Source organism: Balaenoptera borealis (genome assembly GCF_965194805.1).
Source record: "Balaenoptera borealis genome assembly, contig: HAP1_SCAFFOLD_81, whole genome shotgun sequence".
NCBI classification, from domain to species: domain Eukaryota; kingdom Metazoa; phylum Chordata; class Mammalia; order Artiodactyla; family Balaenopteridae; genus Balaenoptera; species Balaenoptera borealis.
Window position 1 is genome coordinate 1,499,597 of NW_028123982.1, and position 17,944 is coordinate 1,517,540.

The following is a 17,944-nucleotide window of genomic DNA, read 5'->3' on the forward strand; positions in this document are numbered from 1 at the left end:
GGCGTCATGGGGTATTGTGATGAGAGTGGTCATAGAACATCGTGATGAAAGGGATCATGGAGCAATGTGATTACAGGGGCCATGGAGCATTTTGAATGCATAGGCCATGGAGCAGTGTGATGACAGGGGTCATGGATCATTGTGATGACAAGTGTCCTGGACCATTGTGATGACACGGGTCATGGAGCATTGTGATGGCAAGGGCCATGGTGAATTGTGATGACATGTGTCTTGGGGCATTGTGATGACAGTGGTCATCTAGAATTGTGATAAAAGGTATCATGGAGCACTGTGATGACAGGGGCCATGGAGTATTGTAATGACAAGGCCATGGAACATTGTGATGACAAGTATCATGGAGCTTTGTGATGACACGAGCATTCATCATTATGATGACAAGAGTTCTGGAGCATCGTGATGACAAGGGCATGGAGCATTGTGATTACAGGGTCATGGAGCATTGTGATGACAATTGTCATGGAATATTGTGATGACAGGGTTCATGGAGCATTGTGATTAAAGGGGCCATGGAGCATTTTGATGACAAGGGCAGGCGAACATTTTGATTACATTGGTAATGGAGCATTGTGATGACATGGGCAGGGAACATTGTGAAGACAGGTGTAATGGAACATTGTGATTACAGGGGACATGGAGCATTTTGATGACATGGGCAGGCAACATTGTGATGACAGGTGTCATGGAGCATTGTGATGACAATTGTCATGGAACGTTGTGCTGACAGGGATCATGGAGCATTGTGATGAGACGGTCATTGGAGCATTGTGATGACAGGCGTACTGGAGCCTTCTGAGGAAAGGTGTCATGAGTCATTGTGATTACAGCGATCATGGAACATTGTGATGACAGTGGTCATGGAGCATTGTAATGACAGGGGTCATGGAGCATTGTGATGACAGGGGTCATGGGGCATTGTGATGACAGTGGTCATCGAGAATTATGAGGAAAGGTAACATGGAGCACTGTGATAACAGGGGCCATGGAGCATTGTGATGACAAAGGCCATGGAGCATTTTGATGACAAGTGTCATGGAGCATTGTGATGAGACGGGCATGGAGCATTATGATGCCAAGAGTTCTGGAGCATTGCGTTGACAAGGGCATGGAGCATTGTGATGACAAGGGCCATGGCGAATTGTGATGACAGGTGTCATGGGGCATTGTGATGACAGTGGTCATCGAGAATTATGAGGAAAGGTAACATGGAGCACTGTGATAACAGGGGCCATGGAGCATTGTGATGACAAAGGCCATGGAGCATTTTGATGACAAGTGTCATGGAACATTGTGATGAGACGGGCATGGAGCATTATGATGCCCAGAGTTCTGGAGCATTGTGGTGACAAGGGCATGGAGCATTGTGATGACAAGGGCCATGGCCAATTCTGATGACAGGTGTCCTCGGGCATTGTGATGACAGAGGTTATCTAGCATTGTGATGAAAGGTACCATGGATCACTGTGATAACAGGGGCCATGGAGCATTGTGATGATAAAGGCCATGGAGCATTTTAATGAAAAGTGTCATGGAGAATTGTGATGAGACGGGCATGGAGCATTATGATGACAAGAGTTCTGGAGCATTGCGTTGACAAGGGAATGGAGCATTGTGATTACAGGGACCATGGAGGAGAGTGATGACATCTGTCATGGAACATTGTGCTGACAGGGGCCATGGAGCATTGTGATGACAGGTATAATGTGGCATTGTAATGACAGTGGTCATAGAGCATTGTGATGAAATGGATCATGGAGCAATGTGATTACAGGGACCATGTAGCATTGCGAATGCCTAGGCTATGGAGCATTGTGATGACAGGAGTCAAGGAGCATTGTGATGTAAGTGGTCATGGATCATTGTGATGACAAGTGTCCTGGACCTCAGTGATGACACGGGTCATGGAGCATTGTGATGGCAAGGGCCATGGCGAATTGTGATGACATGTGTCTTGGGGCATTGTGATGACAGTGGTCATCTAGAATTGTGATAAAAGGTATCATGGAGCACTGTGATGACAGGGGCCATGGAGTATTGTAATGACAAGGCCATGGAACATTGTGATGACAAGTATCATGGAGCTTTGTGATGACACGAGCATTCATCATTATGATGACAAGAGTTCTGGAGCATTGTGATGACAAGGGCATGGAGCATTGTGAATACAGGGTCATGGAGCATTGTGATGACAACTGTCATGGAACATTGTGATGACAGGGTTCATAGAGCATTGTGATTAAAGGGGCCATGGAGCATTTTGATGACAAGGGCAGGCGAACTTTTTGATTATATTGGTAATGGAGCATTGTGATGACATGGGCAGGGAACATTGTGAAGACAGGTGTAATGGAACATTGTGATTACAGGGGACATGGAGCATTTTGATGACATGGGCAGGCAACATTGTGATGACAGGTGTCATGGAGCATTGTGATGACAATTGTCATGGAACGTTGTGCTGACAGGGATCATGGAGCATTGTGATGAGACGGTCATTGGAGCATTGTGATGACAGGCGTACTGGAGCCTTCTGAGGAAAGGTGTCATGGGTCATTGTGAGTACAGCGATCATGGAACATTGTGATGACAGTGGTCATGGAGCATTGTAATGACAGGGGCCATGGAGCATTGTGATGACAGGGGTCATGGGGCATTGTGATGACAGTGGTCATGGAGCATAGTGATGAAAGGGGTCATGGACCACTGTGATCACAGGGGCCATGTATAATTGTGATGACAAAGGCCATGGAGCATTGTGATGACAGTTGTCATGGAGCATTGTGTTGAAAGGGGCATGGAGCATTGTGACGACAATGGTCATGGAGCATTGTGATGACTGGTATCATGGAGCATTGTTCTGAAAAAGGTCATGGGGCAGTGTAATGACAAGTATCATGGAGGATGTGATGAAAGGAGTCATGGAGCATTGTGATTAAATGGATCATGAGGCATTTTGATGACAAGAGTCATGGAACATTGTGATGACAGGGCTAATGGAGCATTGTGATGACAAGGGCTATGGAGCATTGTGATGACTGGTGTCATGGAGCATTGTGATGAAAGGGGTCATGGATCACTACGATGACATGGGTAATGGAGCATTGTGATGATATGAGCATGGAGCATTGTGATGACAGGGGCCAGGGAGCATTGAGATGACAAGGGCAGGGAAAATTGTGATGACAGCAGTCATGGATCATTGTGATGATACCTGTCGTGGAATATTGTGCTGACAGGGGCTATAGAGCATTGTGATGACAGGTGTCATGTGGCATTGTGATGACAGTGGTCATAGAGCATGGTGATGACAGGGGTCAAGGAACATTGTGATGAAAGTGGTCATGGAGCATTGTGATGACACGGGCATGGAGCATTATGATGACAAGTGTTCTGGAGCATTGTGATGACAAGGGTATGGAACATTGTGATTACAGGGGACCAGGAGCATTGTGATTACATGGGCAGTGAATATTGTGATGACAGGGGTCATGGAGCACTGTGATGACTAGTGTCATGGAACATTGTGATGACAGGGATCATGGAGCATTGTGATGAGAGGGTCCTTGGAGCATTATGATGATAGGCGTCATGGCGTATTGTGATGAGAGTGGTCATAGAACATTAGAATATTGTGATAAAAGGGATCATGGAGCAATGTGATTACAGGGGCCATGGAGCATTGTGAATGCATAGGCCATGGAGCAATGAAATGACAGGGTTCAAGGAGCATTGTGATGTAAGTTGTCATGGAGCATTGTCATGACTATTGTCCATGAACATTGTGATGACATGGTTCATGGAGCATTGTGATGACAAGTGCCATGGCGAATTGTGATGACAGGTGTCATGCGGCATTGTGATGACAGTGGTCATGTAGAATTGTAATGAAAGGTATCATGGAGGACTCTGACGACAGGGGCCGTGGAGCACTGTGATGACAGTGGTCATCTAGAATTGTGATGAAATATACCAGGGAGCATTGTGATGACAGGGGTCATGGATCACCGCAATTATAGGGGCCAGGGAGCATTGTGAATACAAAGATCATGGAGCATTGAGATGACAGGGGTCATGGATCATTGTGATGACAAGGGTCCTGGAACCTTGTGATGACACGGTTCATGGAGCATTGTGATGACAAGGTTCTTCAAGCATTGTGATGACACGGGCATGGAGCATTATGATGACAAGAGTTCTGGAGCATTGTGATGAAAAGGGTATGGAGCATTGTGATTACATGGGCAGTGAATATTGTGATGACAGGTGTTCATGGAGCACTGTGATGACAAGTGTCATGGCATATTGTGATGACAGTGTTCATGAAGCATTGTGATGAGAGGGGCCTTGGAGCATTATGATGATAGGCGTCATGGGGTATTGTGATGAGAGTGGTCATAGAACATTGTGATGAAAGGGATCATGGAGCAATGTGATTACAGGGGCCATGGAGCATTTTGAATGCATAGTCCATGGAGCAGTGTGATGACAGGGGTCATGGAACATTGTGATGAATGTGGTCATAGTTCATTGTGATGATAAGTGTCCAGGAACATTGTGATGACATGGATCATGGAGCATTGTGATGACAATGGCCATGGCGAATTGTGATGACAGGTGTCATGGGGCATTGTGATGACAGTGGTCATCGAGAATTATGAGGAAAGGTAACATGGAGCACTGTGATAACAGGGGCCATGGAGCATTGTGATGACAAAGGCCATGGAGCATTTTGATGACAAGTGTCATGGAACATTGTGATGAGACGGGCATGGAGCATTATGATGCCCAGAGTTCTGGAGCATTGTGGTGACAAGGGCATGGAGCATTGTGATGACAAGGGCCATGGCCAATTCTGATGACAGGTGTCCTCGGGCATTGTGATGACAGAGGTTATCTAGCATTGTGATGAAAGGTACCATGGATCACTGTGATAACAGGGGCCATGGAGCATTGTGATGATAAAGGCCATGGAGCATTTTAATGAAAAGTGTCATGGAGAATTGTGATGAGACGGGCATGGAGCATTATGATGACAAGAGTTCTGGAGCATTGCGTTGACAAGGGAATGGAGCATTGTGATTACAGGGACCATGGAGGAGAGTGATGACATCTGTCATGGAACATTGTGCTGACAGGGGCCATGGAGCATTGTGATGACAGGTATAATGTGGCATTGTAATGACAGGGGTCATAGAGCATTGTGATGAAATGGATCATGGAGCAATGTGATTACAGGGACCATGTAGCATTGCGAATGCATAGGCTATGGAGCATTGTGATGACAGGAGTCAAGGAGCATTGTGATGTAAGTGGTCATGGATCATTGTGATGACAAGTGTCCTGGACCATTGTGATGACATGGGTCATGGAGCATTGTGATGGCAGGGGCCATGGCGAATTGTGATGACATGTGTCTTGGGGCATTGTGATGACAGTGGTCATCTAGAATTGTGATAAAAGGTATCATGGAGCACTGTGATGACAGGGGCCATGGAGTATTGTAATGACAAGGCAATGGAACATTGTGATGACAAGTATCATGGAGCTTTGTGATGACACGAGCATTCATCATTATGATGACAAGAGTTCTGGAGCATTGTGATGACAAGGGCATGGAGCATTGTGATTACAGGGTCATGGAGCATTGTGATGACAACTGTCATGGAACATTGTGATGACAGGGTTCATGGAGCATTGTGATTAAAGGGGCCATGGAGCATTTTGATGACAAGGGCAGGCGAACATTTTGATTACATTGGTAATGGAGCATTGTGATGACATGGGCAGGGAACATTGTGAAGACAGGTGTAATGGAACATTGTGATTACAGGGGACATGGAGCATTTTGATGACATGGGCAGGCAACATTGTGATGACAGGTGTCATGGAGCATTGGGATGACAATTGTCATGGAACGTTGTGCTGCCAGGGATCATGGAGCATTGTGATGAGACGGTCATTGGAGCATTGTGATGACAGGCGTACTGGAGCCTTCTGAGGAAAGGTGTCATGGGTCATTGTGATTACAGCGATCATGGAACATTGTGATGACAGTGGTCATGGAGCATTGTGATGAAAGGGGTCATGGAGCACTGTGATCACATGGGCCATGTATAATTGTGATGACAAAGACCATGGAGCATTGTGATGACAGTTGTCATGGAGCATTGTGTTGAAAGGGCCATGGAGCATTGTGACGACAATGGTCTTGGAGCATTGTGATGACTGGTATCATGGAACATTGTTCTGAAAAAGGTCATGGGGCAGTGTAATGACAAGTATCATGGAGGATGTGATGAAAGGAGTCATGGAGCATTGTGATTAAATGGATCATGAGGCATTTTGATGACAAGAGTCATGGAACATTGTGATGACAGGGCTAATGGAGCATTGTGATGACAAGGGCTATGGAGCATTGTGATGACTGGGGTCATGGAGCATTGTGATGAAAGGGGTCATGGATCACTACGATGACATGGGTAATGGAGCATTGTGATGATAAGAGCATGGAGCATTGTGATGACAGGGGCCAGGGAGCATTGAGAATGACAAGGGCAGGGAACATTGTGATGACAGCAGTCATGGATCATTGTGATGATACCTGTCATGGAACATTGTGCTGACAGGGTCTATAGAGCATTGTGATGACAGGTGTCATGTGGCATTGTGATGACAGTGGTCATAGAGCATTGTGATGACAGGGGTCAAGGAGCATTGTGATGAAAGTGGTCATGGAGCACTGTGATGACACGGGAATGGAGCATTATGATGACAAGTGTTCTGGAGCATTGTGATGACAAGGGTATGGAGCATTGTGATTACAGGGGACCAGGAGCATTGTGATTACATGGGCAGTGAATATTGTGATGACAGGGGTCATGGAGCACTGTGATGACTAGTGTCATGGAACATTGTGATGACAGGGATCATGGAGCATTGTGATGAGAGGGGCCTTGGAGCATTATGATGATAGGCTTCATGGGGCATTGTGATGACAGAGGTCTTGGGGCATTGTGATGAAAGGGATCATGGAGCAATGTGCTTACAGGAGCCATGGAGCATTGTGAATGCATAGGCCATGGAGCAATGAAATGACAGGGGTCAAGGAGCATTGTGATGTAAGTTGTCATGGAGCATTGTGATGACTATTGTCCATGAACATTGTGATGACATGGTTCATGGAGCATTGTGATGACAGGTGTCATGTGGAATTGTGATGAGAGCGGTCATATAGAATTGTGATGAAAGGTATCAGGGAGGACTCTGCTGACAGGGGCCGTGGAGCACTGTGATGACAGTGGTCATCTAGAATTGTGATGAAATATACCAGGGAGCATTGTGATGACAGGGGTCATGGATCACCGCAATTATAGGGGCCATGGAGCATTGTGAATACAAAAATCATGGAGCATTGAGATGACAGGGGTCACGGATCATTGTGATGACAAGGGTCCTGGAACCTTGTGATGACACGGTTCATGGAGCATTGTGATGACAAGGTTCTTCAAGCATTGTGATGACACGGGCATGGAGCATTATGATGACAAGAGTTCTGGAGCATTGTGATGACAAGGGTATGGAGCACTATGATTACAGGGGACCAGGAGCATTGTGATTACATGGGCAGTGAATATTGTGATGACAGGGGTCATGGAGCACTGTGATGACTAGTGTCATGGAACATTGTGATGACAGGGATCATGGAGCATTGTGATGAGAGGGGCCTTAGAGCATTATGATGATAGGCATCATGGGGCATTGTGATGACAGCGGTCTTGGAGCATTGTGATGAAAGGGATCATGGAGCAACGTGCTTACAGGAGCCATGGAGCATTGTTAATGCATAGGCCATGGAGCAATGAAATGACAGGTGTCAAGGAGCATTGTGATGTAAGATGTCATGGAGCATTGTGATGACAAGTGTCCATGAACTTTGTGATGACATGGTTCATGGAGCATTGTGATGACAAGTGCCATGGCGAATTGTGATGACAGGTGTCATGGGGCATTGTGTTGACAGGGGCATGGAGCATTGTGACGACAATGGTCATGGAGCATTGTGATGACTGGTATCATGGAGCATTGTTCTGAAAAAGGTCATGGGGCAGTGTAATGACAAGTATCATGGAGGATGTGATGAAAGGAGTCATGGAGCATTGTGATTAAATGGATCATGAGGCATTTTGATGACAAGAGTCATGGAACATTGTGATGACAGGGCTAATGGAGCATTGTGATGACAAGGGCTATGGAGCATTGTGATGACAGGTGTCATGCAGCATTGTGATGAAAGGGGTCATGGATCACTACGATGACATGGGTAATGGAGCATTGTGATGATATGGGCATGGAGCATTGTGATAACAGGGGCCAGGGAGCATTGAGATGACAAGAGCAGGGAACATTCTGATGACAGCAGTCATGTATCATTGTGATGATACCTGTCATGGAACATTGTGCTGACAGGGGCTATAGAGCATTGTGATGACAGGTGTCATGTGGCATTGTGATGACAGTGGTCATAGAGCATTGTGATGAAAAGGATCATGGAGCAATGTGATTACAGGTGTCATGTGGCATTGTGATGACAGTGGTCATAGAGCATTGTGATGACAGGGGTCAAGGAGCATTGTGATGAAAGTGGTCATGGAGCACTGTGATGACACGGGCATGGAGCATTATGATGACAAGAGTTCTGGAGCATTGTGATGACAAGGTTATGGAGCATTGTGATTACAGGGGAACAAGAGCATTGTGATTACATGGGCAGTGAATATTGTGATGACAGGGGTCATGGAGCACTGTGATGACTAGTGTCATGGAACATTGTGATGACAGGGATCATGGAGGATTGTGATGAGAGGGGCCTTGGAGCATTATGATGATAGGCGTCATGGGGCATTGTGATGACAGCGGTCTTGGAGCATTGTGATGAAAGGGATCATGGAGCAATGTGATTACAGGAGCCATGGAGCATTGTGAATGCATAGGCCATGGAGCAATGGAATGACAGGGGTCAAGGAGCATTGTGATGTAAGTTGTCATGGAGCATTGTGATGACAAGTGTCCATGAACATTGTGATGACATGGTTCATGGAGCATTGTGATGACAAGTGCCATGGCGAATTGTGATGACAGGTGTCATGGGGCATTGTGATAACAGTGGTCATGTAGAATTGTAATGAAAGGTATCATGGAGGACTCTGACGACAGGGGCCGTGGAGCACTGTGATGACAGTGGTCATCTAGAATTGTGATGAAATATACCAGGGAGCATTGTGATGACAGGGGTCATGGATCACCGCAATTATAGGGGCCATGGAGCATTGTGAATACAAAGATCATGGAGCATTGAGATGACAGGGGTCATGGATCATTGTGATGACAAGGGTCCTGGAACCTTGTGATGACACGGTTCATGGAGCATTGTGATGACAAGGTTCTTCAAGCATTGTTATGACACGGGCATGGAGCATTATGATGACAAGAGTTCTGGAGCATTGTGATGAAAAGGGTATGGAGCACTGTGATTACAGGGGACCAGGAGCGTTGTGATTACATGGGCAGTGAATATTGTGATGACAGGGGTTCATGGAGCACTGTGATGACAAGTGTCATGGAACATTGTGATGACAGGGTTCATGGAGCATTGTGATGAGAGGGGCCTTGGAGCATTATGATGATAGGCGTCATGGGGTATTGTGATGAGAGTGGTCATAGAACATCGTGATGAAAGGGATCATGGAGCAATGTGATTACAGGGGCCATGGAGCATTTTGAATGCATAGGCCATGGAGCAGTGTGATGACAGGGGTCATGGATCATTGTGATGACAAGTGTCCTGGACCATTGTGATGACACGGGTCATGGAGCATTGTGATGGCAAGGGCCATGGTGAATTGTGATGACATGTGTCTTGGGGCATTGTGATGACAGTGGTCATCTAGAATTGTGATAAAAGGTATCATGGAGCACTGTGATGACAGGGGCCATGGAGTATTGTAATGACAAGGCCATGGAACATTGTGATGACAAGTATCATGGAGCTTTGTGATGACACGAGCATTCATCATTATGATGACAAGAGTTCTGGAGCATCGTGATGACAAGGGCATGGAGCATTGTGATTACAGGGTCATGGAGCATTGTGATGACAACTGTCATGGAACATTGTGATGACAGGGTTCATGGAGCATTGTGATTAAAGGGGCCATGGAGCATTTTGATGACAAGGGCAGGCGAACATTTTGATTACATTGGTAATGGAGCATTGTGATGACATGGGCAGGGAACATTGTGAAGACAGGTGTAATGGAACATTGTGATTACAGGGGACATGGAGCATTTTGATGACATGGGCAGGCAACATTGTGATGACAGGTGTCATGGAGCATTGTGATGACAATTGTCATGGAACGTTGTGCTGACAGGGATCATGGAGCATTGTGATGAGACGGTCATTGGAGCATTGTGATGACAGGCGTACTGGAGCCTTCTGAGGAAAGGTGTCATGAGTCATTGTGATTACAGCGATCATGGAACATTGTGATGACAGTGGTCATGGAGCATTGTAATGACAGGGGTCATGGAGCATTGTGATGACAGGGGTCATGGGGCATTGTGATGACAGTGGTCATGGAGCATTGTGATGAAAGGGGTCATGGAGCACTGTGATCACAGGGGCCATGTATAATTGTGATGACAAAGGCCATGGAGCATTGTGATGACAGTTGTCATGGAGCATTGTGTTGAAAGGGGCATGGAGCATTGTGACGACAATGGTCATGGAGCATTGTGATGACTGGTATCATGGAGCATTGTTCTGAAAGAGGTCATGGGGCAGTGTAATGACAAGTATCATGGAGGATGTGATGAAAGGAGTCATGGAGCATTGTGATTAAATGGATCATGAGGCATTTTGATGACAAGAGTCATGGAACATTGTGATGACAGCGCTAATGGAGCATTGTGATGACAAGGGCTATGGAGCATTGTGATGAATGGGGTCATGGGGCATGGTGATGACAGTGGTCATGGAGCATTGTGATGACAAAGACCACGGAGCATTGTGATGACAGGTGTCATGCAGCATTGTGATGTAAGGGGTCATGGATCACTACGATGACATGGGTAATGGAGCATTGTGATGATACGGGCATGGAGCATTGTGATGACAGGGGTCATGCAGCATTGTGATGACTGGGGCCATGCAGCATTTTGATGACATGGGCATGGAGCATAGTGATGACAAGAGTTCTGGAGCATTTTGATGACAAGGGCATGGATCATTTTGATGACAGGGGCCATGAAGCATTGAGATGACAAGGGAATGGAGCATTGTGATGAAAGCGGTCCTGGAGAATTGTGAGGAAACGGGTCATGGATTATTGTGATGGAAGGGTTCCTGGAGCATTCTGATGACAAGTGCCATGGAGCATTTTAATGAAAGGGGTACTGGAGCATTGTACAGAAATGGTTCATGGATCATCGTGATTACACGGATCATGGAATATTGTGATGACAAGGGTTTCGGAGCATTGCGACGACAGGGGTCATGGAGCATTGTAATAGCAGGGGTGATGGGGCATTGTGATGACAGGGGCATGGAGCATTGTGATGACAGAAGTCATAGAATATTGTGATGACAAGGGCCATGGAGCATTGTCATGAAAGGTCTTATCTGGCATTGTGATGAGAGTGGTCATGGAGCATTGTGATAAAAGTTGTCCTGAAGCACTGTTATTACAGGGGCCATGTAGAATTTTGATGACAAAGGCCATGGAGCATTGTGATGACAGGCATCATGGAGCAATTTGATGAAAGTGGTCATGGAGCATTGTGATGAAATGCGCCATGGAACATTGTGAAGACAAGTGTCCTGGAGCATTGTGATGACAAGAGTTCTGGAGCATTGTGATGAAAAGGGTATGGAGCACTGTGATTACAGGGGACCAGGAGCGTTGTGATTACATGGGCAGTGAATATTGTGATGACAGGGGTTCATGGAGCACTGTGATGACAAGTGTCATGGAACATTGTGATGACAGGGTTCATGGAGCATTGTGATGAGAGGGGCCTTGGAGCATTATGATGATAGGCGTCATGGGGTATTGTGATGAGAGTGGTCATAGAACATCGTGATGAAAGGGATCATGGAGCAATGTGATTACAGGGGCCATGGAGCATTTTGAATGCATAGGCCATGGAGCAGTGTGATGACAGGGGTCATGGATCATTGTGATGACAAGTGTCCTGGACCATTGTGATGACACGGGTCATGGAGCATTGTGATGGCAAGGGCCATGGTGAATTGTGATGACATGTGTCTTGGGGCATTGTGATGACAGTGGTCATCTAGAATTGTGATAAAAGGTATCATGGAGCACTGTGATGACAGGGGCCATGGAGTATTGTAATGACAAGGCCATGGAACATTGTGATGACAAGTATCATGGAGCTTTGTGATGACACGAGCATTCATCATTATGATGACAAGAGTTCTGGAGCATCGTGATGACAAGGGCATGGAGCATTGTGATTACAGGGTCATGGAGCATTGTGATGACAACTGTCATGGAACATTGTGATGACAGGGTTCATGGAGCATTGTGATTAAAGGGGCCATGGAGCATTTTGATGACAAGGGCAGGCGAACATTTTGATTACATTGGTAATGGAGCATTGTGATGACATGGGCAGGGAACATTGTGAAGACAGGTGTAATGGAACATTGTGATTACAGGGGACATGGAGCATTTTGATGACATGGGCAGGCAACATTGTGATGACAGGTGTCATGGAGCATTGTGATGACAATTGTCATGGAACGTTGTGCTGACAGGGATCATGGAGCATTGTGATGAGACGGTCATTGGAGCATTGTGATGACAGGCGTACTGGAGCCTTCTGAGGAAAGGTGTCATGAGTCATTGTGATTACAGCGATCATGGAACATTGTGATGACAGTGGTCATGGAGCATTGTAATGACAGGGGTCATGGAGCATTGTGATGACAGGGGTCATGGGGCATTGTGATGACAGTGGTCATGGAGCATTGTGATGAAAGGGGTCATGGAGCACTGTGATCACAGGGGCCATGTATAATTGTGATGACAAAGGCCATGGAGCATTGTGATGACAGTTGTCATGGAGCATTGTGTTGAAAGGGGCATGGAGCATTGTGACGACAATGGTCATGGAGCATTGTGATGACTGGTATCATGGAGCATTGTTCTGAAAGAGGTCATGGGGCAGTGTAATGACAAGTATCATGGAGGATGTGATGAAAGGAGTCATGGAGCATTGTGATTAAATGGATCATGAGGCATTTTGATGACAAGAGTCATGGAACATTGTGATGACAGCGCTAATGGAGCATTGTGATGACAAGGGCTATGGAGCATTGTGATGAATGGGGTCATGGGGCATGGTGATGACAGTGGTCATGGAGCATTGTGATGACAAAGACCACGGAGCATTGTGATGACAGGTGTCATGCAGCATTGTGATGTAAGGGGTCATGGATCACTACGATGACATGGGTAATGGAGCATTGTGATGATACGGGCATGGAGCATTGTGATGACAGGGGTCATGCAGCATTGTGATGACTGGGGCCATGCAGCATTTTGATGACATGGGCATGGAGCATAGTGATGACAAGAGTTCTGGAGCATTTTGATGACAAGGGCATGGATCATTTTGATGACAGGGGCCATGAAGCATTGAGATGACAAGGGAATGGAGCATTGTGATGAAAGCGGTCCTGGAGAATTGTGAGGAAACGGGTCATGGATTATTGTGATGGAAGGGTTCCTGGAGCATTCTGATGACAAGTGCCATGGAGCATTTTAATGAAAGGGGTACTGGAGCATTGTACAGAAATGGTTCATGGATCATCGTGATTACACGGATCATGGAATATTGTGATGACAAGGGTTTCGGAGCATTGCGACGACAGGGGTCATGGAGCATTGTAATAGCAGGGGTGATGGGGCATTGTGATGACAGGGGCATGGAGCATTGTGATGACAGAAGTCATAGAATATTGTGATGACAAGGGCCATGGAGCATTGTCATGAAAGGTCTTATCTGGCATTGTGATGAGAGTGGTCATGGAGCATTGTGATAAAAGTTGTCCTGAAGCACTGTTATTACAGGGGCCATGTAGAATTTTGATGACAAAGGCCATGGAGCATTGTGATGACAGGCATCATGGAGCAATTTGATGAAAGTGGTCATGGAGCATTGTGATGAAATGCGCCATGGAACATTGTGAAGACAAGTGTCCTGGAGCATTGTGATGACAAGGGCCATGGCCAATTCTGATGACAGGTGTCATGGAGCATTGTGATGACAGTGGTCATCTATCATTAGGATGAAAGGTATCACGGAGCACTGTGATGACAGGGGCCATGGAGCATTGTGATGACACGGGCATGGAGCATTATGATGAGAAGTGATCTGGAGTATTGCGATGACAAGGGTATGGAGCATTGTGATTACAGGGACCATGGAGCATTGTGAATGCATAGGCCATGGAGCAATGAAATGACAGGGGTCAAGGAGCATTGTGATGTAAGTTGTCATGGAGCATTGTCATGACTATTGTCCATGAACATTGTGATGACATGGTTCATGGAGCATTGTGATGACAAGTGCCATGGCGAATTGTGATGACAGGTGTCATGCGGCATTGTGATGACAGTGGTCATGTAGAATTGTAATGAACGGTATCATGGAGGATTCTGACGACAGGGGCCGTGGAGCACTGTGATGACAGTGGTCATCTAGAATTGTGATGAAATATACCAGGGAGCATTGTGATGACAGGGGTCATGGATCACCGCAATTATAGGGGCCAGGGAGCATTGTGAATACAAAGATCATGGAGCATTGAGATGACAGGGGTCATGGATCATTGTGATGACAAGGGTCCTGGAACCTTGTGATGACACGGTTCATGGAGCATTGTGATGACAAGGTTCTTCAAGCATTGTGATGACACGGGCATGGAGCATTATGATGACAAGAGTTCTGGAGCATTGTGATGAAAAGGGTATGGAGCACTGTGATTACAGGGGACCAGGAGCATTGTGATTACATGGGCAGTGAATATTGTGATGACAGGTGTTCATGGAGCACTGTGATGAGAAGTGTCATGGAACATTGTGATGACAGGGTTCATGGAGCACTGTGATGAGAGGGGCCTTGGAGCATTATGATGATAGGCGTCATGGGGTATTGTGATGAGAGTGGTCATAGAACATTGTGATGAAAGGGATCATGGAGCAATGTGATTACAGGGGCCATGGAGCATTTTGAATGCATAGTCCATGGAGCAGTGTGATGACAGGGGTCATGGAGCATTGTGATGAATGTGGTCATAGTTCATTGTGATGATAAGTGTCCAGGAACATTGTGATGACATGGATCATGGAGCATTGTGATGACAAGGGCCATGGCGAATTGTGGTGACAGGTGTCATGGGGCATTGTGATGACAGTGGTCATCGAGAATTATGAGGAAAGGTAACATGGAGCACTGTGATAACAGGGGCCATGGAGCATTGTGATGACAAAGGCCATGGAGCATTTTGATGACAAGTGTCATGGAGCATTGTGATGAGACGGGCATGGAGCATTATGATGCCAAGAGTTCTGGAGCATTGCGTTGACAAGGGCATGGAGCATTGTGATGACAAGGGCCATGGCCAATTCTGATGACAGGTGTCATCGGGCATTGTGATGACAGAGGTTATCTAGCATTGTGATGAAAGGTACAATGGATCAATGTGATAACAGGGGCCATGGAGCATTGTGATGATAAAGGCCATGGAGCATTTTAATGAAAAGTGTCATGGAGAATTGTGATGAGACGGGCATGGAGCATTATGATGACAAGAGTTCTGGAGCATTGCGTTGACAAGGGAATGGAGCATTGTGATTACAGGGACCATGGAGGAGAGTGATGACATCTGTCATGGAACATTGTGCTGACAGGGGCCATGGAGCATTGTGATGACAGGTATAATGTGGCATTGTAATGACAGTGGTCATAGAGCATTGTGATGAAATGGATCATGGAGCAATGTGATTACAGGGACCATGTAGCATTGCGAATGCATAGGCTATGGAGCATTGTGATGACAGGAGTCAAGGAGCATTGTGATGTAAGTGGTCATGGATCATTGTGATGACAAGTGTCCGGGACCATTGTGATGACACGGGTCATGGAGCATTGTGATGGCAAGGGCCATGGCGAATTGTTATGACATGTGTCTTGGGGCATTGTGATGACAGTGGTCATCTAGAATTGTGATAAAAGGTATCATGGAGCACTGTGATGACAGGGGCCATGGAGTATTGTAATGACAAGGCAATGGAACATTGTGATGACAAGTATCATGGAGCTTTGTGATGACACGAGCATTCATCATTATGATGACAAGAGTTCTGGAGCATTGTGATGACAAGGGCATGGAGCATTGTGATTACAGGGTCATGGAGCATTGTGATGACAATTGTCATGGAACATTGTGATGACAGGGTTCATGGAGCATTGTGATGACAAGTGCGATGGCGAATTGTGATGACAGGTGTCATGGGGCATTGTGTTGAAAGGGGCATGGAGCATTGTGACGACAATGGTCATGGAGCATTGTGATGACTGGTATCATGGAGCATTGTTCTGAAAAAGGTCATGGGGCAGTGTAATGACAAGTATCATGGAGGATGTGATGAAAGGAGTCATGGAGCATTGTGATTAAATGGATCATGAGGCATTTTGATGACAAGAGTCATGGAACATTGTGATGACAGCGCTAATGGAGCATTGTGATGACAAGGGCTATGGAGCATTGTGATGACAGGTGTCATGCAGCATTGTGATGAAAGGGGTCATGGATCACTACGATGACATGTGTAATGGAGCATTGTGATGATATGGACATGGAGCATTGTGATAACAGGGGCCAGGGAGCATTGAGATGACAAGAGCAGGGAACATTCTGATGACAGCAGTCTTGTATCATTGTGATGATACCTGTCATGGAACATTGTGCTGACAGGGGCTATAGAGCATTGTGATGACAGGTGTCATGTGGCATTGTGATGACAGTGGTCATAGAGCATTGTGATGAAAAGGATCATGGAGCAATGTGATTACAGGGGCCATGGAGCATTGTGAATACATAGGCCATGGAGCATTGTGATGACAGGGGTCAAGGAGCATTGTGATGAAAGTGGACATGGAGCACTGTGATGACACGGGCATGCAGCATTATGATGACAAGAGTTCTGGAGCATTGTGATGAAAAGGGTATGGAGCATTGTGATTACAGGGGACCAGGAGCATTGTGATTACATGGGCAGTGAATATTGTGATGACAGGGGTCATGGAGCACTGTGATGACTAGTGTCATGGAACATTGTGATGAGAGGGATCATGGAGCACTGTGATGAGAGGGGCCTTGGAGCATTATGATGATAGGCGTCATGGGGCATTGTGATGACAGCGGTCTTGGAGCATTGTGATGAAAGGGATCATGGAGCAATGTGATTACAGGGGCCATGGAGCATTGTGAATGCATAGGCCATGGAGCAATGAAATGACAGGGGTCAAGGAGCATTGTGATGTAAGTTGTCATGGAGCATTGTGATGACAAGTGTCCATGAACATTGTGATGACATGGTTCATGGAGCTTTGTGATGACAAGTGCCATGGCGAATTGTGATGACAGGTGTCATGGGGCATTGTGATGACAGTGGTCATGTAGAATTGTAATGAAAGGTATCATGGAGGACTCTGACGACAGGGGCCGTGGAGCACTGTGATGACAGTGGTCATCTAGAATTGTGATGAAATATACCAGGGAGCATTGTGATGACAGGGGTCATGGATCACCGCAATTATAGGGGCCAGGGAG

General features: G+C 46.2%; 2 long non-coding RNA genes across 5 annotated transcripts in view; one reads left to right on the forward strand and one right to left on the reverse strand.

Annotated features, from left to right (window-relative positions):
* LOC309621250 overlaps window positions 1–17,944 on the reverse strand; it is a 343,983-nt gene that overhangs the window by 253,449 nt on the left and 72,590 nt on the right. The window lies entirely within an intron of this gene.
* Window positions 1–17,944, forward strand: part of LOC309621247 — a 492,961-nt gene that overhangs the window by 236,593 nt on the left and 238,424 nt on the right. For 2 of the 4 annotated variants that reach the window (XR_014239860.1, XR_014239862.1), the window contains exon 2: window positions 4,559–4,632. The exons of the other annotated variants lie outside the window; for them this stretch is intronic. This is a non-coding gene — a long non-coding RNA (uncharacterized lncRNA). The remainder of the gene's footprint in view (window positions 1–4,558; window positions 4,633–17,944) is intronic. 4 annotated transcript variants of the gene reach the window in all.